Source organism: Gopherus evgoodei, chromosome 6 (assembly GCF_007399415.2).
Source record: "Gopherus evgoodei ecotype Sinaloan lineage chromosome 6, rGopEvg1_v1.p, whole genome shotgun sequence".
Classification (NCBI taxonomy): Eukaryota; Metazoa; Chordata; order Testudines; family Testudinidae; genus Gopherus; species Gopherus evgoodei.
Window position 1 is genome coordinate 10,051,810 of NC_044327.1, and position 21,232 is coordinate 10,073,041.

A 21,232-nucleotide genomic window follows, 5' to 3' on the forward strand; every position below is an offset into this window, starting at 1 on the left:
ACTTATCCTAATTAATGCTAATGGATTTTTGGAAGAGATATATGCTCATGCTTCAGGGGTTAAGCCTATGTCTAACCTCCCTCCGAGATCAGAATGAGGCCTATAGCAGGGAGGGGGGCTCATTGAGGGGCTCTTGCATGTTTCTTTGAAGCATCCAGTGCTGGCCTCTGCAAGAGACAGGATACTGGACTAGGTGGACCACAAGTCTGAAGCAGTTTGGCAATTCCTACATTCCTAGTCTTGAGTGTTACTGCCCCACATATAAGATAGGCCCCTATCAGACACAACTGTATTGTATTCAAACATCTTCACAGACATTCCTGCTGCTCATCTCTAAAGCCAGCTATCCCTCCATCCCAACATAGGATTTATATTAATGGAATTTCTAAACATCCTTTTTAGTCATCTCTGTGCTTCCTACATCTGGGAAGATGTGCACAAGCATCCACACTTGACCAGATTTACATTGGCGCTCGGGGACTTCTGCACCACTCTAGGCGCATAAATGGGCCTGGCTGTAAATAAGGCCCCTGTGCACCCTAGCAGAGCTTCAATAAGAATCAGGACCAATAAGTCTTTAAGAGGATTTGCACACAAGGAAAAAGTCAGTAAGATAACAGGAAACCACACAGTGATGTCTACAACCACAAATGTCTGTTAAGTAACAAATACAGACAGACATGCAAAGAGATGTAATAGATCCAAATCTATCTACTAATCCTAAATCTACTTCCTAATAGAGAATTGACAAAGAATAATAGGGAAATCTGATACCACTCACCCCAAGCTACATGACTTAAAATCAGAAGGAGGTTCATAGACTGAAGCAATGCAAGGGTCAAATGCAATTATTAGGTAGTAACAGAAAGGAGTATTAATATTAATGAGTTTGAAAGAGGTGGGAGAACCCTAAAACACCTGATCACTAAGGAAAAGAATAATTCAGTTCCTCCAAGGGAGCAAGAGGAAGGAACAAGTAGCAGCCAAAATGACTTCACAAGGGACTTACACAGACACCTGAAGGTTGAACCAAAATCTTATGCTGAAAATAGAAAGTTAGGCCCTGGTTCAGCAAACACTTGTGCATTACTCATATGAGTAAAGTTATAGACTCATAGACTCTAGGACTGGAAGGGACCTCGAGAGGTCATCAAGTCCAGTCCCCGGCCCTCATGGCAGGACCAAATACTGTCTAGACCATCCCTGATAGACATTTATCTAACCTACTCAAATATCTCCAGAGATGGAGATTCCACAACTTCCCTAGGCAATCTATTCCAGTGTTTAACTACCCTGACAGTTAGGACAGTATGCATGTTCATAAGTGTTTAAAGGACTGGGGCCTTAGACACCAAATTGGTATATGGTATAGGTAGTCAATGCCTGCAGGAAGATAAGGACACACACAAGAGCAGAAAGGATACTGTAAACTAATGAGGATATGGAGTGAAAGTGGGTGGAACTCCCAGTGAAGTCAGAAGCTACTTGGCTAATCAGAGATTGGTAAAGCACACTCTTTTCTATGAAGTGCATATGGCTAGTCAGCACAGCTTCTGAATCTCAGAGTATGATATTCTAAATTTTATAATCACTTATTCGATATGAAATTGTTTAAGAATAAGGTAGTCTTGGAGTTTCTGATGTTTTCAGGGTCTCACTTCTCAGGCAGTTTGACAGCCTGAATGCTGAATTTCCTCTTTTAAATAGTGGTGGGCTTGGGAATGTTAGACTTCCTGGCTTATTTAAGAGTTTAGGGGGCAGGGAGGAATGCTTACTAAAAAAACTACAAAGTTCTTGTAAGTTTCTTGTCACTTGGATTCTGAATGTCCTAGTTTTAGATCCTGTTTTTATGTATTCCAGTGTGCTTGTCAGGTCTCTAATGCTTAAGTCACAGATATGTACTTTCAACCTTAACAAAGTCCTCTGGCTGGTATCGTCATGCAGCTGTCTTGTTATCTCTAACCAGATATGGTTGCAATGTGTATTGGGAAGCATCTGATCAGTGAGGTTTAACCCCTGCGCAGAGGGCCAGCAAAGCCTTCAACATAGGGTGTAAATTCCCCGTAGCCAGCCTCATGATGACTTGTCACTGTGGTGAATTTCACCCAAAGGGAACAATTAGGGGAGAGGGCAAGGTCAAAGCAAAAGGCAGGTGAAAGCAGCAGAGTAGTCCGTGCTGAGGAGTGAGGTGTCCTGGCTTCTCACCCTCTGGGTACCTTTACATCTGCCTGGCCATCAGGCCGTGAAGGAAATGTAGCACGGTGCAGTGGGAATGGGACTAGGAAGCCACTGCCAGCCCTTTGGCTAGTGCTAATCCCAGCTCTGAGAGTGACCTCTTGTATGGCCTAACTAAGGCAAGCCCCAGGACCTCTCTGTATTTCACTATGCTTGTTCGAAAAATGGGGATGATACTCAACGGCAAAGGAAGTTGGTGAAAGTGCTTTGCAAAAAGAAAAAAAAAGCATTAATGCCATCAGTGTCAAACACTGGAACTTAACACAGAGGACATGCGATCTAATGGCACAGGAAGGACAGAATGTTAAACATTAATAAGGGAAGTCTCCTATGCAAATACACCACTTCCCTCCTGCAAAGACTTCTAATCCATCCTTATAAATCCTGCATGCACTGACCTAGCGGTCCATCAGAACTATACGCTAGAAAAAAAATGGCTTCCTGTCTCAGTTTCCTTGTGAACACTAACACTGGGCACTTCAGAGTTTCCCATCAGGGAGAATGCATATATGACTAGAAATGTGCATTCCACCCAACAGGCAGAAATGACTAGAGTAAGCAGGAGGACAGTCAGGCTGAAGGAAACTGAGGCAGGAGGCCACTTTTCATTTCCAGCCTCAAAGTAAAAACAATAGTAAGTACATACACACAGGGCTTTTCAGTCTAGACCAGCAGCTTGCAGGTTTTGTTTCACTAACAGGAATTTTTCTTAAAGCCTGTCTGTTTCTTTGTGTAGTAAATTGCTTGTATAAGTCTGGTCTGAGCAAGATGTAGTTTTTAAAGTGCAGTGCAGTTATTTTGTTCATCCTCTGACTGTTGATTAATTGCAGTTAACTAACGCAATTCACTCCAAAAAAGTCACACTGTTAAACAATATTTTGGATATTTTTCTATATTTTCAAATATATCGATTTCTATTACAACACAGAATACAAAGTGTACAATGCTCACTTTTGTTGTAGGAGCAGCAGTGATCTGTATGCTCTGTATAACCTGTATGTTCAAAAGGTCTGTTACACTTCCCCTCCCCCTTTGTCTCCTCTCCCTCTTTAAATACCTGTGAAGTGGCTTTCCCCCTCCTCCTCCCTCCTGGAATGCTTGTGGGATGAATGGGCTGCTTGAACAGCTGGAAGATCAGAAGAGCTCCTAGGTAAACAAGGTGTCTGGCACTCTGATTAGGCAGCCATCACCCGCCCAATGCATGGACACTGCCCGAGTTGGAGTGTGACCAACCAGATGCGGCCAAGTCATCTCTAGCTGCAGGCCATGAGGAGCAGGTCCTTAAAAGAGGAAGGGGCCCGTGTGCTCGGCAGAGCACTCACAAGCTTGTACCTCCCGTGAAGACGTTTCGCCTGGACCGCCTGGCCAGTGGTTCGCTGTGTTGCATTCCATCATGCCTCGGGAAGCTTAATCATGGAAGTTATTTATTGCCACGTAATAACCATAGAGGAGCCAAACAAAACAGTTATATTAAATCTAATTTAAATTTGATTATAAAAGTCAGGTTTAGAAAACTATAACTGATCGCACAAATCAGAGTCAGAAGGCTGTCCTGAGAGAGAGCGCGAGCTGGATTCTCACCACTCCTTGAAGCTTGAATTGATCGAGGGTCCCAGGTGGTGGTGGTAGCTGTGGGTCCAGAATGCTGGAGATAAGCAGAGCCCCCAGCATGATCAGTCAGGAGAAGATGAAGTCCCAATGGAACTGATGCAGATTTTGGATCCAGGCATCAGAGCACTTACTTGAGCGTGGGTAGGGATTTTTGTAGGGAAACAACAATGGTTCAAGGGAGAACACTAGATTTGTTTATGGGTAAACTGATAGCTCAAGGGAGTACACCAAAGTTGTTTTGTTCAAGCTAGACAATAGGAACTGATCATTCCTGGCTATGGGTGGTCTTTCTTGGAGGGAGCTCACAATGCAATTAGGGAGCTTCATTATTTTGGATACCAATAAAGGATTCATTACTAGAATTGGTCTGATAACTACTGAGCTGGGTGTGTGCAGGCGTGGGCTCATTAACATGTGGAGCAGAGATCCCCCAGCATGCAGTGCTTCCCTGCTTTTCTGGTCCCAGAGTTCCCTGCGGTTCTTGCCTTGGAATTTCTGTTCTCCATTCTGTATGCTAATGGAGATGCCTCTCTGTCCTATCTCTGATGCAAATGAGGCTGGCGAGTTTTCTTAGTCCTGTCATCCTTGTCCCAGGGGTTTAGGTGCGTCTCCCACTGCCTATTCATTGATTTTCATAAGTCTTTCGCCTGATTGGCTTTGTTTCAAGCAGAGGCTGGTGGACGGGGGAGGGGGGGTCTTCTGTGAGTCAGACAGGCTGCGTACTGTGTCCTGGTTCCCCAAGAACACAGAGATGATAGGTAATAAAACTTTCACTGCAGATTTGACAAAATGCAAAGAAGGTACCAATGTGAGATTTCTAAAAATACAGCATTCAACCCAAGGTTTAAGAATCTAAAGTGCCATCCAAAATCTGAGAGGGATGAGGTGTGGACCATGCTTTCAGAAGTCTTAAAAGAGCAACACGCAGATGCGGAAACTATAGAACTTGAACCCCCAAAAAAGAAAATCAACCTTCTGCTGGTGGCATCTGACTCACATGATGAAAAATGAACATGTGTTGGTCCGCTCTGCTTTGGATCGTTATCAGACAGAACCAGTCATTGGCATGGATGGATGTCCCCTAGAATGGTGGTTGAAGCATGAAGGGACATAGGAGTCTTTAGTGCATCTGGCATGTAAATATCTTGCGACACCAGTTACAACAATGCCATGCAAATGCCTGTTCTCACTTTCAGGCGACATTGTAAACAAGAAGTGGGCAGCATTATTCCCTGCAAATTGAAACCAAACTTGTTTGAGCGATCGGCTGAAGTAGGACCGAGTGGACTTGTAGGCACTAAAGTTTTACATTCAAAAATAAAACAATGTAGTTTTTTTTGTACATAATTTTACATTTGTAAGTTCAAAGTTAATGATAAAGAGATTGCACTACCGTACTTGTATTAGGTGAACTGAAAAATACTATTTCTTTTGTTTTTTACAGTACAAATATTTGTAATAAAAATAAATACAAAGTGAGCACTATATACTTTGCATTCTGTGTTGTAATTGAAATCACATTTGAAAATGTAGAAAACATCGAAAATATTTAAAGAAATGTTAACTCTATTATTGTTTAATCATGCGATTAATTATTTTAATCGCTTGACAGCCCTAGTCTGTCTATTATTTGCAGGCTTAAGTGAGGCATAATTTGAATTCTCTAGGTCAACAGCCATCAAAAAGAGCTGGATCAGTGAGTTGATCTTGCATTAATAAATGTTCCAAGAATTTTAAGAATTTCTAAGCAATGAGAATGTATTTTAATATTTAAAAATACATAAACCTCTTTTATTTATAACGGCAGTAACCAAGTGTCTTGCATTATAGCATCCTGTGATGTGGGGAAGTATCTTGATCCATTTTACAGATGGGGAATGGAGTCAGAGAGATTAAGACTCTGATTCAGGAAGGTACTTAAGCATTTGCGTGCGAGTGGTTGCTGCCAGACGAGTGAGTGGCTGAGCTAGTAACTGAACCCAAAGTTTCTTAAGTCACAGGTCAGTGCTTTAACGCCAAGGCCATCAGCTTTCCTCCCTGTTTTGTTCCCAATTGTTTAGTCCTTCAAAATCATAGCAAGCAAAGTAGCATTCGTTTAATGATTTCTAAATCGAACTAGTAAGAAAATGGATTTTCCGTCCCACTAAAAAATTCAAATTTTGAAAAATTTTATCCTAAAATCAGGTCAGTTGAAATGTTTTGTTTCTATTTCAACCCTTTTAAATATCAAATACATTTGTAAGCAAAAAATCATTTCAAAACAAAAAATCAAAACTTTTCATTCTAAAAATGTTGAAATGGGACTGACATTTTAAAACTTCCCCCCAATTGTTTTCAAAATCAAGTTTTGTCAAAATTGATACAATTCTGTAGTTTTCTCAAAACGGCAATTTCCAATAGAAAAATTTTTCAATGAAAGTTTTCCAACCAGTTCTATTTAAAACTAGCCTCCTCCCTGCTTTTAATGGTGAGCAGTCTAGAGCCTGCTCCTACAAAACTTTATGCACATGACTAAATTTACTCACCTGAGAAGTCACTGGGGCTAATCACATTTGCAAAATCAAGCAGATGCATAAGTGTGTGCAGGACTGAGGAGTTGGTTTGCAGCCCTAGTGTGTGTCAACGGCATTTTTCACCTGGCTTCATACCCTTGTGTGAGACCAGTGTAGGGTGACCAGATATCAAGTGTGAAAAATCGGGACGGGGGTGGGGGGTAATAAGACCTCATATAAAAAACAAGTCCCAAATATCCGGACTGTCCCTATAAAATCGGGACATCTGGTCACCCTAGACCAGTGTGAATTCAATGATTGAAACGTCACTCAAGCAAAATCCTGACTCTTTGGAGAATTAGTTTATTTTTCAAGGTTAACCACTTTGGAACTGCTGAGAAGTGGTGGGGCGAGGAACAGAATGTTTATTTTAATTACTGCAGATTCATTGTGGGTCAGGCTAACCTGTAGGGATCTCTTTTCTGAGTCTGCGTATTTTAAGTAATTTAATTTTACAAAAGATTAGAAGGCCTTTAAAGTTCCCTCAATAGTGCTGCAAAAGCTTAGTGTTCAATTTTTATTTTCTTCAAACATAAAAAAAGCTTTGAAGGTCCAATTTTGACTTACATTGATTACATGTTGTTTGTACTTTTTTCCCCCAAACATTTTCATGAGGAAAATAAATGAAGGCAAGAATTATTTTCCTGAGTTGATTACTTCTATTTTTCTTAATTAAACAAGTAGAAAGTTGTGTGTTTTTTTTTCGGGGAGGGGGGGGAATGGGGGCATAAGAAACATATTAGTTTGCAGATGCCCCCTGGGTTACGCAAACCTGACTTACGGAAATCCACACTTACGGAAAAAGTTCCGTAAGCTAGAAATAGTGGTGGTTTGGTTTTTTTTGGCGTAATGGTTGGGTATATATTTCCAACTTATGCAAAATTCCAGTTACGCAAGGCGTATATACGCCTTGCTATTTTTTTTTTTTTAAAAGTTACTAGGAAACACTTTTTCTACAGGATGTGGCATTTTCAATGCAGCGTTGGAATTATTTCTGTGCACTTGAATTTTTAAGCACGTTTCTAAATTATATGGCCATTGGTTAGTGAAATAGAGCAAGTTTCTCTCCCTCAAGAAAGGGTTTTGGGATGATTATTGTAAAATGCAAACAGGATGGTTTAAAAATACACTTAAGCAGAGGTTCTGCAGTTCAGATTTTTTTCACATTCCTCACATATTATATTCAGTTCCTTATTAAAATAATCCATTTGTTAAAATGGCAGACTCCACACAAACACCAGCTCAACACACAGAAGATTTAAGAGCACACTAAGGACAGACCATCCAGGCCCTGCCCTTCAGAAGTATATGATTAAAACAAATAAGTTCACTACACAGAGTTCTGAATGTCACCTGATCAAATGGAGCACTGCGTATCTGAAAGGAGTTCTCTGTCCAGCCTGGATTGTAAGATCCTTGGAGCATGGGTCTGTCTTTTCCTGTAGCATTTTTACAGCATGCGCTCTGACTGCAATCTCGGTAAATAATTCTGAAAGAAAAAACGATGTTAAGATCAATTTAAGGTTCAGAGCAGCTTAAAGGTAAAATGCCTTCCCAGGTGTTGTAATTGTCCCCAAACCAAGAGCTAGTCCAGGTCTACACTAGAAAAGCTTTGCCAGTGCAGCGATATTGATGTAACTAGAGCGGCAAACCCTCCTAGTGCAGATGCTTTAGCTGGTATAGCTCATATCGGTTCCCCAAATGAAAGCAGCTTTCCTGGCAAAAGACCTTGACAGATGCTCTGGCTGACTAGAAAAATCACAGTTGCTCTCCAGAAAGTCCCACACTCCCCGAGGACTAGGTCGAGATATATGCCTTCCAAATTAAGTGCTGCAACCAAGACAGCTGGAATTCCTTAATGTGTGTGACGTTGTGGAGAGCGGAGGGCTTTGCGCTTAAGAACTGTTGGAGAGAGAAGTGAAGGCCAAAGCTACAGATTCTCACTGGAAACATGAGTTAATGGAACTGTATCCAGTGTTCTAGACTTAAAGAAATTGAACAGCTCACTTTTCTCAAGGAGGAAAAGGGGCCACCAGCTACTGCCCAGAGCCACCATGTGCAAGGCAGAGAAGGTACAGAGCAGAGAGAAGAATGAGGAGTCAAATCCTCTTTAGCTTCCCACTTTTTTGACATTTCTGCTGTTATATGGAATGTTGTAGCTATCTCAATCCCAGGATCTTAGACAAGGTGGGTGAAGGAATATCTTTTATTGGGCCAGCTTCTGCTGGTGAGAGAGACAAGCTTTCAAGCTTACACGAGCTTTTCTCCAGGTCTGGGAATGGTACTCACAGTGTCACAGCTAAATACAAGGTGAAAAAGATTGTTTAGCATAAGTAGTTTACACATTTTAAAGGACCATTCAAAGTGACTGCTCCAATCATAGGGAGGAAAGGAGGAGGTGGGGGGAGAAAAAGCAGCCAGGGGTGGTAGTTGCTAGTGGGTTACAGATTGTTGTAATAACCCATAAGTCCAGTGTCTCTATTCAGTCCATGATTTTTAGTATCTAGCAAAGTTATGAATTTAAGCTCCCAGGCTCACCTTTTTTAAGTGGTGTGCAGATTTCCATTGGGGATGAGGACTGATAGGTCAGATATAGAGTGATCACTTTTTGAAAAGTGTTCACCCACAGGTGATAAGGAGTCATCTTATTTTCCTGTGTGAGTTCGAGAGTGGGGTGATTGGTTTGCCCCACATAGTTGCTATTGGGGCATTTAGTGCACTGACTGAGGTACACCACGTTATAGGCATGTGTAGGACCCCTGGATCTTGAAAGATGTGTTGAGGGTTTTTTGATCATTGTAGCAATGGAGAGATGTCTGCAGGTTTTGCATGTGTTGTTCTGGCAGGTTCTGCTGCCGCTTTGAGTTGGTGTGTCCTTGTCTGTGGGGAGCCACTTCCGAAGTGTTTGGAGAGGTTGGGGGATTGTTGGAAGGCCAAAAGGGAATTCAGGAAAGATTTCTTTCAGGGTGGGGTCCCCATCATATGTGGGTTGTAGTTGTTCCGGTGTGGGGTGGTTGGTGACAACTGGGGATGGGCAGTTGGAGGGAGTTTTATTTCTGTATTGAAGCAGGTTCTCTCAGGGTATTGGGGTAGCTCATTTCATGATGCAATCTGCTTCTCTGGTGGAGTGTCCTTGTTTGGTGAAGGCAGTTTTGAGAGTGTTAATGTGTATATCCCAGACTTTACATACCTCAAAATATTCTCTCAAAAGAAACACATTTCTTCCTTCAGAATACTTCTTTTTGTGTGGTTTTGAACATGTGCTATAACCATAATCGGAGGCTTCCAATTGTAGCCTTACATATAATGTTGCTACATACATTTCACCATGATATTATTGACCAGAGTTATTAGTCAATAATACATCAAGAAAGCATATTTTGTGCAAAGATTTTAATAGTGTGTAAGGTGTGAATACAGGGGTGCTTTCAGTCACACCTACACTGATTGAAATGGTGAAAAATGTAACGTGAATTTTCATGGAAAAAATTTTCCACTGGCTTTACACAGCATTAGAATGTATTATTGCTGCTCATAATTCCACAAGGTCTAATACCTAGGTAGTTTGGCTTCTCAACAGAATATAAAATATCCAAAACAATTATGCATGCCACAAATTATTATCCCTTCAGTGTAGTCTTACCTGACCCACTTCCAACTTGAGGAAGCAACAGGACTACTCATGCATGTAAAGTTACTCAAACATGGAAGAGTTTGGGCCTTTAGCTTGGGTTATAATTCAACATCAAACAACAGAATTATCCCACTGCAAATGTTTATAATTTGGAAAAGTTTGAACAAGAGCAAGTGACAAAGGCAGGCTAGTGTTTAGCCATCCAAAGCACAAAGGTGAAAGTCCTGTTGACACACCCACAAAACACACAACTGCAAAGTGATAATCTTTCACACAGAAATGCCAGACTATTTTCAGAGCCCTGTTTGCACATGTACTGTGTGCCGTAGTGCCAGAGTAACACTGAGACAGCATCATCACAGCTTCTTCAAAAACTGACAGCCTCAAAAAGGATTTCTCTTGCAAGCAAGTTTATTTCAGGATTTTTGAGATGATGAACATGCTCAATTTCCCAGACCTAGAAAGTATTAAGGTGGGAGAAAGTATTGATATTCCCTTAGCACCAAGCAGCTGAGATCAGTGTCCCATTGTCCCCCGGGGCTGACAAACAGCCAGTGGCAGGAGTTAGGCAGGGGTTGGCAACCTTTCAGAAGTGCTGTGCCGAGTCTTCATTTATTCACTCTGATTTAAGGTTTCGCGTGCCAGTAATACATTTTAACGTTTTTAGAAGGTCTCTTTCGATAAGTCTATAATATATAACTAAACTATTGTTGTATGTAAAGTAAATAAGGTTTTAAAAATGTTTAAGAAGCCTCCTTTAAAATTAAATTAAAATGCAGAGCCCCCCCAGACCAGTGGACAGGACCCGAGCAGTGTGAGTGCTAGTGAAAATCAGTTCATGTGCTGCCTTCAGCACACGTGCCATAGGTTGCCTACCCCCGAGTTACAGGGCCAGGGTAAGAGCCATCCTGGGAATTTATACGGGATTTGTAGGAGACGGTCACTGAGCCCGCCTTTGCCCTCACACAGGCCCAGGCTCAGAGCCTGTGTAAGCAGCAGGGCAAAGCAATTGGTTTGCTGGGACCATGACCCCACAAGTCCTGCAGGTAGCTCCTAGCCCTTGCTGGGTCCCCACAGGCATGGCACTCATACATGGGGACCTTCTCTCCCAGCCTGTGGGGGATCCTGGGAAATCAACCATGCAACAACAAACACAACCAAACACGAGTCAGGCCCACACAGACACACCAAGAGAAGGGGGCAGTAAGCCCCTGTGGGTACCTCAATCCGCTTGGCATCTGTGCATCTCTGGGGCAAGCACTCAGAGGCAGAGTCCTTCCCAGCTAGAACGCTTGGCCCCTCAGGCCTGTCCCTGCACAGAGCTCCTCCTCTCCCCAGTCAGAGGCTCCAAACTCAGGCCAGACTCTGAGAGCTCCTCCCTCTCTGCAGCCCCCAAGATGACTCCTGTTGCTAGTTCCACACCCCACCTCAGCAAAACGGGAAGGGCCCTCAGCTGTGCATCAGTCTCTGACCAGCCCAGTGCTGCCACAGGAGGGACCTAAGGGTTAGTTTTCAGTCCCGGCTCCTCCATAGTGAGCCCTGTTTGAATTTGGCTGTTGGGAAGGGAAGCACCTTGGAGCCATTGACACTTATTACAGCGTGCTGGTACTGTGCTCTGGAACAAACACGCAAGCTCCCATCCTCCTCCCTCCACTCGAGCAGCTGAGTGGCGTTCCACACGCCCTCTGCTCAGGTTAGTCGCAAGGCAGAGGGCTGGATCTCTGCATTGCCAGGCCAGAAACCGCTCTGTAAACACTGGCCCTCTGTCCTGGCCAAATGCCAATACTCCCCTTGCCCCTGCCCTGAGGATAACCAGGACTAAGATGTGACTTGTTTACTCAGCATAACATGCAATGTTGGGAGCAAGGCAGCTGCCCCACCTCGTCCATAGCTGCTTAGCTCCTCCACAGCCTGAGATCTGCCCCCTACCGACATTGCTGGCTCACTGCCCCAGCGGTGGTTGTTGGCAGCCTTTCCACCAGCCCAGAGCTACCTGCCCTGCTCAATCATTAACCCAGCCAGCTGTCCTCGCCTCACCCTATCGACCCACCTGCAAACCATTTGCTGCTGTATCCATTTGGTTGCTGTATTGATTTGGTTGCTATCCAGCGTATGCGGCCTTTCTGGTTTGTAATGGAGTTCACTTTCCCAGCCAACTTCCCTCTGAGCGATGTTCCAACCATCTGCCACTACCCTCCCCACCTTGTGCCTCTGGCCTGACACCCAGGCCCACCTTCTCTTGCTTTATTGCTGCCATCAGTGACCTCCCCTGCTCTCAGAAACCAGGCTTCCTTCTCCCGGAGGCCGTTCCCTCCTCTCTCACACCTTGCCCCATGCTGTCTCCAAAGAACCATGGGGTGGGGAAGAGTCTGAGCTGCTTCTCCCCTGCTATTTCCAGCCCCTCCCACTTCTCACTCCTCCTCCTCCTCTAAGCAGCCCTCCATCCAACTCTTCCCCTCCACCCCCAACAATCATCCACAGCCCATCTGACTTCTGCACACCCAGTTCCCGCTCTGAGTGACACCCGGTTAGAGCCGTGGCATGGCATCCCTTTGCCAGCGCTCAGCATTGTGTCTATAAAAAGTGATATAGAACCTCAGCTGCTTTTCCTGCCTGGGAACACCCCATGGCATAAGAGGGGGGACTTTTGGGTAGGACATCAGACTGGGAACTCCAGAGAGCTGGGTTCAGTTGCCAGCTCTAGCACGGACATTGTGTGTGACCTTGGGCCAGTCACTTCGTCTCTCCATGCCTCAATGTTCTCTCTAGAAAGCAGGAAGAATACTCCCCTCTCCCCCTCTTGTCTACTGAGATGAGAGTTCTTTGGGGCAGGTACTGCCCCTTACTATGTGTTTGTACATAGCAAACCCCTCGTGCAGTGGGGCCCTGATCTGCGTTGGGCTCGCGACCACAAGAAGAAAAATAAATGATAAAAATCCACATCCCTGATTATGGGCATCCCAATGCCACCATATTTGTATGGCAACTTTATTGCTGATAGCTTAACAGGAGCATTTCTTGTCCCAATTAGTGCATTAATTTGTTCTGGAAAAATCAGAGGGAGACCCAGGGAGAGTCATACAAAAACAATTTAGGAAAAGAAACCAGAATACCAGAAATGGGGACATTTCTGAGGAATCAGCTCCTTTTGCTAAGGCTAGTCAGGGTCGCTGTAAAAGGCAGTGTATTCCCTAAAGTGCTTCAGCTACTTCACAACATCCCTGTACTATGACCCCTTAATTTAAAAAAGTTTAATGGATTAATTAGTTTTGAAAGCAAAAGCTCCTTGTATTAAACAATCAGCATTAACGCTGCTGTATAAGCACGGTTTCATCGGGATACCCAGCACTGTGTTATAGTGCCAGGCTAAGCAGCGTATGGGAGAGTGGTGTATGTTACATTTACCTTCCTCTTGGTCCCATAGACACAACACTATGGGTATGTCTACACTACCTGCCGGATCCGTAGGCGGCAATCGATCCAGCGGGGAGGGATAGCTCAGTGGTTTGGCCTGCTAAACCCAGGATTGTGAGTTCAGTCCTTGAGGGGGCCATTTAGGGATCTGGGGCAAAAATCTGTCTGGTGATTGGTCCTGCTTTGAGCAGGGGGTTGGACTAGATGACCTCCTGAGGTCCTTTCCAACCCTGATATTCTATGGTTCACTGGATCTAGTCTAGACTTGATAAATCGACCCTCGAGCGCTCTCCCGTCAACTCCCAAGAGGCGCAGGCACAGTCGACGGGGGAGCAGCAGCAGTCGAATCACCACAGTGAAGTCACCACGGTAAGTCGATCGAAGTATGTCGACTTCAGCTACTTTATTCATGCAGCTAAAGTTGCGTAACTTAGATCGTTCCCCCAGCCCCTAGAGTGTGGACCAGGCCTATGACAGAAAGCAGCGGACAGCACACCACAGTGAGGGAGCCTATTATGGGACATCCTGAGGTTTTTCACTGGAAACGTGGCCTCTGGTTCTTACTCCAGGACAGAAAAGGCAGTAACTGGGAATGTGCCTTAATAGTATCAACCTGGCTTACCAGACTGTATGTTGAGTGCATCCTTCCAAGACTAGTAAGATAAACAAATGACACTATTACAACATTGACAGGTTGGAAGTAAACACTGATTAACTTGGCCCCCAGTGCAGTGCGGTGCAATGCAACGTAAGCAGCAACCAAATACACAGATGAATGCAAATTAAAAACATCCGACGTGTGAATATTAGCTTGTGGCACCATTGTCCATCGCAGTGTTCAGGCCTGTGTGGAATCATGCCAGTCCTGGAGGAACTGAGGGGTTGCCACAGGAAGAGAGAATTGCTCTCAGAGTTCCCCTGGCATGTTATGTTAGTATTAAGACAGTCTCAGAATTTCTAAATATTATAGGCAACAACTTCCTAACTCAGAGTGTTACATCCAACACAGGGGGAATTCTCTGTTAGACCTCATCTTAACAGATAAAGAGGAACTGATCACAGAACTAAAAATTAATGGTAACTTAGGTGTAAGTGATCGTGGCTTGATCACGTTTATAATGCGCATACAGTATAAAGTCCAGACCAATGATGTAAATACTTGGTGCTTTAAAAGGGCCAGTTTCACAAAACTGAAAGCAATTATGAGCCAAATCAGCTGGGAGGAAGAATTTAATCACAAAAATGTGAACGATACTTGAGAATTGTTTAAGAACATTTAACCAGATAGCCCCAAATCCACAATCGAGGATGAAAGCTGCACTGGTTAAGAAAATAACCTGATTTAGAATGGAAGTGAAGGAAGCTATGAAAAATAAAATATATAGCAAATGGAAGAAAGGAGGAAGTTAATAGTAATGAATATAAATCAGAAGCTTGGAATTGTAAAAACTTGGTCAGAGAAGCAAAAGGACACAAGGAGAAATCTATGAGCTGCAGAGCTAAGGACAATAAGGAGTTTTTAAAGTATATCGGGGAAAAAAAAAACAATTTTAACAATTTTACCATGGACCAGTATCAAAAATGCAGAAAAGGCAGAAGTAAATACGTAGTCATGTCATATAAACACACTCTCCATTCCACTAGCACCTAGGGAAGGTGTTAAACAGCAGGTACTAAAATTAGACATTTTAAAATCAGCAAGTCCAGATAACTTGCATAAAAGAGTTGAAAAAGAGCTGGCTGAGGAAGTTGCTGTTAATGTTGACTTTCAATAAGTCTTAGACACTGTGGAAGTTTCAGACAATAGAAAGAAAGCTAATATTTTGCCAGTTTTTAAAAAGGGTAAATAGGATGATGTAGGTACCGTAACTCCTCGCTTAACGTTATAGTTATGTTCCTGAAAAATGTGACTTTAAGCAAAACGATGTTAAGCAAATCCAATGTCCCCATAAGAATTAATGTAAATGGGGAGGGGAGATTAGGTTCCAGGGAATTTTTTTTCACCAGACAAAAAAAGAGAGTTATCTTTTCCGTAACTGGGGTTCTTCAAGATGTGTTGCTCTTGTCCATTCCATAGCAGGTGTGTGCTCACCACGTGCACCGGAAGGTTTTCCCCTAGCAGTACCCATAGGGGAGCGCCCCAGCGACCCCTGGACTGGCGCCTTCATGGTGCAGTATAAGGGGCGTTGCGCACTCCCCCCACCCTCAGTTCCTTCTTGCCAGACAACTCCAACAGAGGGGAAGGAGGGCAGGATGTAGAATAGACATGAGCAACACATCTCGAAGAACACCAGTTACGGAAAAGGTAACTGTCCTTTCTTCTTCGAGTGATTGCTCATGTGTATTCCACAGTAAATGATTCCAAGCGATATCTGTTGGAGGTGGGAAGGAGTTCACAAACTGTCAGGACAGAGCATAACCCTGCCAAACCCGGCATCCTCCCTGGTCTGGGAGACGATCGCATAGTGCGAGGTGAACATGTGAACTGAAGACCATGTGGGATCCCTAAAAATGTCCTGATTGGGGACATGGACCAAAAAGGCAGCCGAGGCCTGCACCCTAGTCGACTGCCGTCACAACTGGCAGCGGAGGGATTCCCGCCAGGTCATAGCAGGTACGGATGCACGAGGTGATCCAGTTGGAGAGCCGCTGAGTGGCGATCTGCCAACCTTTCATGTGCTCAGCCAAGGCCATGAACAGCTGCAAAGACTTCCTGATAAGCTTAGTCCGCTCCAGGTAAAAGGCCAGAGCCCGTCTCACATCCAGCATGTGGAGGCAGCGCTCCACACTGGATGCATGGGGCTTGGGGCAGAGGACCAGCAGGAAAATGTCCTGACCCACATGGTAGGCAGAGACCACCTTCAGGAGGAACGAGGGGTGTGGGTGGAGCTGGACCTTATTCTTATGGAACACTGTGTATGGGGGCTTGGAGGTCAGGGCCCTGAGTTCCAAGACCCGCCTAGCCAGCATGATCGCCACCAGGAAGGCCACCTTCCATGAGAGGTGCAACCAGGAGCATGTAGCCAGTGGCTCAAACGGGTTCTGTGAGGCGGGCCAGCACCAGGTTCAGATCCTGCTGGGGGTTGAACGTACGGGAAGAGATGATCCAATCCCTTAAGGAAATCAGCAGTCATAGCATGGGAGAATACCATGTGTCCCTGCATTGGCGGATGGAAGGCCAATATGGCCACCACGTGCATCTTGACAGATGAGGGCGCCAGGCCCTGGGCCCTAAGATGAAGGAGGTAGTCCGAAATTAGCTGGATCGGGGCAGCCATGGGGGAAACGCCCCACTCATCCACCCATCAGGAAAACCGAGACCACTTTGCTAAGTAGGCTCTGCACATGGAGGGCTGGCTACTTTCCAAGAGGATGCACTGAACCCCTTCCGAGCATGTCCTTTCCTCCCAGCCTAACCATTGAGAAGCCATGCCATGAGGTAGAGTGCCGCTAGGTTGGGGTGGAGGTGGCGGCCTGGTCCTAGAAGAGCAGGTCTGGGTCGGACGACGACCACGATGGGGTGACTGCCAGGCTCATGAGGGCCCAGGCCTGGTCAGAGTGCAGCCTCAAAGCATCCTCCATCAGGAACCATTTTAGTCATAGCTTTTGGGCCTCTCTAGCTGTGGGTGCGAAGGATCAGCAGATCCTGCACTTCACAGAGATATGTGCCTCACCCAGGTAATACAGGGACTGTTGATGCTCATCACTGATGGAGAAGGAGCAAGGGCAGAAGACTCAGATTCCTGGGATCAGGGAGGATTTTAACCAAAGGCAGTATGGGGACGGGTGGGAGGAGGGGAAACTGACCCTCTTATACTAACTATAAACTACTAAGCTAAGATATAAAAACTATTTACAAAGAGTTTACTTTACAGGCTATGCACAGAATGAAGGAGGACACAATTCTGTCTCAGGTCATCCTTCAGTAAGAAGGAACTGCAGAGGTGTGGACCTGCACTGCCGCTTATACCCTCAATCAGAAGTATCCGGGAAGCTACTGCACATGTCAGTGGACTACACATAGGGCCCATCACTCAAAGAAGAATGGAGTATCTGATATGGGTCGGAACTCTTAATAAAAAGTAATGCCAGTCAGCCTGGGTTTATGGAAAATAGATCCTGTTAAACTAACTTGCTATAATTTTTCTGATGAGATTACAAGTTTGATTGACGTAATATATGTAGATTTCTGTAGGGCTTTTGACTTGGTATCACATGACATTTTGAATAAAAAACCAGAACATTCACACGGCACACCTTAAATGAATTAAAAGCTGGCTAAGTGACAGATCTCAAAATGTAACTGTAAATGGGGAACTCCAACAGGAGTGTTTCTAATGGGGTTCCACAGGGATCGGTTCTTTGCCCTATATTATTGAACATTTTTATCAATGACCTGGAAAAAGGCATAAAATCAACACTGATATAGTTTGCAGATGATGCAAAAATTAAGACAGCAGTAATAGTGAAGAGGACAGGTCACTGACTCAGAATAATCTGGAGAGGGTCCAGAGAAGAGCAACAAGAATGATTAAAGGTCTTGAGAACATGACCTATGAAGGAAGGCTGAAAGAATTGAGTTTATTTAGTTTGGAGAAGAGAAGACTGAGAGGGGACATGATAGCAGTTTTCAGGTATCTAAAAGGGTGTCAGCAGGAGGTGGGAGAAAACTTGTTTACCTTAGCCTCTAAGGATAGAACAAGAAGCGATGGGCTTAAACTGCAGCAAGGGACGTTTAGGTTGGACATTAGGAAAAACTTCCTGTCAGGGTGGTTAAACACTGGAATAAATTGCCGAGGGAGGTTGTGGAATCTCCATCTCTGGAGATATTTAAGAGTAGGTTAGATAAATGTCTTATCAGGGATGATCTAGACAGTATTTGGTACTGCCATGAGGGCAGGGGACTGGACTCGATGACCTCTCGAGGTCCCTTCCAGTCCTAGAATCTATTAATCACTTGGTAAATTAGAAACAAGCAAATAATATCCATTTTAATAAGGCTAAAAGTATATGTAACCCACACCTCTTGGGTGTGGTGTTCTGTCCCAGCTAGTGGCATTGAGACCACTTAGATAGAGATTAATGAGTCTGCTCTACAGCCTTAGCTAAGAGCCAGGTGGCTTTTAGCTCATGAAGTAGAGGCTCATGCAGTAAGCTCCAGAAGCCCTAAGTTCGATCCTGCCTGCTGACTACCGGAGTCTGTTGGTGTTACATATACACGTAGGAACAAAGAATGTAGGCCATACTTACACGATGGGGGACTTTGTCCTGGGAAGCAGTGACTCTGAAAAAGATCTGGGGGCAATGGTAAATAATCAATTGAACATGAACTCCCAGGGAGATGCTGTGACCAAAAAGGGTTAATGCGATCCTAGAATGCATAAACGTGAATTTTGCACAGAAGTAGAGAGGTTCTTGTACTGCTGTATTTGGCACTGAAATACTGCCTCCAGTTCTGGTGTCAACAATTCAAGGATGTTGATAAATTGGAAAGCGTTCAGAGAAAAGCCCTGAGAATGATTAAAGGACTAGAAAAAACAAGTTACGTTTTCCATAACTGATGTTCGGGGTGTGTTGCTCATGTCCATTCCGTATTAGGTGTGTGTGCTTGCTGCTTTGCTGACCGTGGTCAGAGAGAAGCTGGCCTCAGAATCCAGGGCATTCTAAGGCATTGAGGTGGAGGCACAGCAGCCTTATGGGTGCCTCATTGGCTTGGAAGTTTGAGCTGAGTTCCTTTCTGGCCATGCTAGGAGGGCAGATCCAACCAGGGCTCCTCTGGGACAGGAGTTTTTCATCTCTTGTCCTATACTTAAAGTGTAAGCTCTTTGGGGCAGGGCCAATCTTTGTTCTGTTTCTACAGTCCCTGGCACAATGAAGTCTTGGTCCACAGGTAGAGCTGCTGGGTGTTACGGCAATGATATGGAACAATTATCTTGAGTGTTATGAGCTGTGGAGTATCAAGAGAGTCTTCGGCTGGGAACATTAGTTCCTATTGGTAAACCATTTATCACACTGAAAAAGGAGAACATGGTATAGGTACATTTAAGAACAGCCACTAAGGGCTTCTTTTCTGTAGGGAGCAGTCCATTTGTGCAGTGGGCTTTCACTAGAAGTGTATGGAATTGCTGGTTTATTTGGAGAGTAAAAGGAAATGCCAATAGTAGAAGACGCAGAAAACTCAGACAATGGTGGTGAACCCCTGTGCAAATCTGAGGAATGCAGATCAATAAGGGCTATGGTGGGACTAACATACATGACTAAACGTGCTGCGGTGGAGAGAGGGATGAAACCAGGAGCAGAACAACGGAGTTACAGGCTGAGAGGAGTATACTAGGGACATTCACGTATAAATCTGTGTATAAACTGGAGTGGTGTCCCAACACGGATTTACTGGGGCAGAATTGACTTTTGTTGAGCTTGGAGTGTGTATGTAGGGGAGCCTGTTAATTGGGGCACAGTGTTCAGCCACTGAGAGACTGGAGTCCTGGGACCCAAGCAGCTGAGGCACCCAACCAACAGGGGTATGCGTACACTGCATCTGGGGGCAAGCCTGCCAGCCTGGCTGAACAGACTTGTGCTCGTTCTGCTTGAGCTAGCGCACAAAACGTAGCAGTTCAGACGGTGCAGCTCCAGCTAGCCACGTGTGCTGAGCGGGCTTGAGAGCCCAAGCTGCAAACATCTGCACTGTTATTTTTAGTGTGCTAGCTTGAGTCTGTCTACCTGGGCTCCCAGGAAGAGCGCAGATATCCCCCAAGAGGCCAGACAGGAAGGTCACAACAGGCAGGCACTGGTGTAGGCTTAGTCAGGGAGTGGGGAGGTTTTCTGAAGGGTGCTCTCTCTCTCCCCATGCTGAGTTGAGCACCTGAACAATTCCATTTGCTTCACCTTTAGGGGTGTAGAGGGAAGCAGCCTGTGAACCAGCTCTTCACTTTTGTCAAAGGTTTTGCCCACTGTGGAAACACCAAAAAGTGAAGAGCAATATCCCTCTACTGCAATGTAAATAATATGGATTTGTCATTTTCATCCTGTGGTGAATTTTATAATTTTCTCCATCAAAATGAAGGTTAATTATTCTGTAATTAAGAGTGCTACATAATTCAGTGCAGCTCTGTTGCAGAATGCCAAGCAGTGTAGGCCTAGTATACACAGTACAAGGAGCCTGGGCTATACTGCACCCCCAAAATGTGTAAGTTGCTATGCATTGAGGCGAGACTTTCCTTCCTCAGACCCTCTATCATCTTCCCTGAAATAGATTTAATTAGCCTCTTAGGGCTTGTCTACATCACAAAGTTGCAGCGCTGGTGAGGGGGTTACAGCGCTGCAACTTAGGAGGTGTACACATCTGCAGGGCATCACCAGCGCTGCAACACCCTGTTTGCAGCGCTGGCCGTACTCCCGTTTTGTCTCGGGTGTAGAGGATCCAGCGCTGGTAATCAAGTGTAGACACTTACCAGCGCTTTTCTTGACCTCCGTGGAATAAGCAGGTATCCCAGCATACCTGAGGAAGCCTCTGGTAATCAAGCTGGTCTCCTTCCCCGGTTTGCTCTCGCGTTCCCCGAACCCCGAGCAAGCAGGTCTCCTTCCCTGCGGTTTGCAGGGTGGTTCGGGGAACGCGAGAGCAAACCGCGGCAAAGCTGGTCTCCTTCCCCGGTTTGCTCTCGCGTTCCCCGAACCTCCGTGCAAGCAGGTCTCCTTCCCTGCGGTTTGCAGGGGGGTTCGGGGAACGCGAGAGCAAACAGCGGCAAAGCTGGTCTCCTTCCCCGGTTTGCTCTCGCGTTCCCCGAAC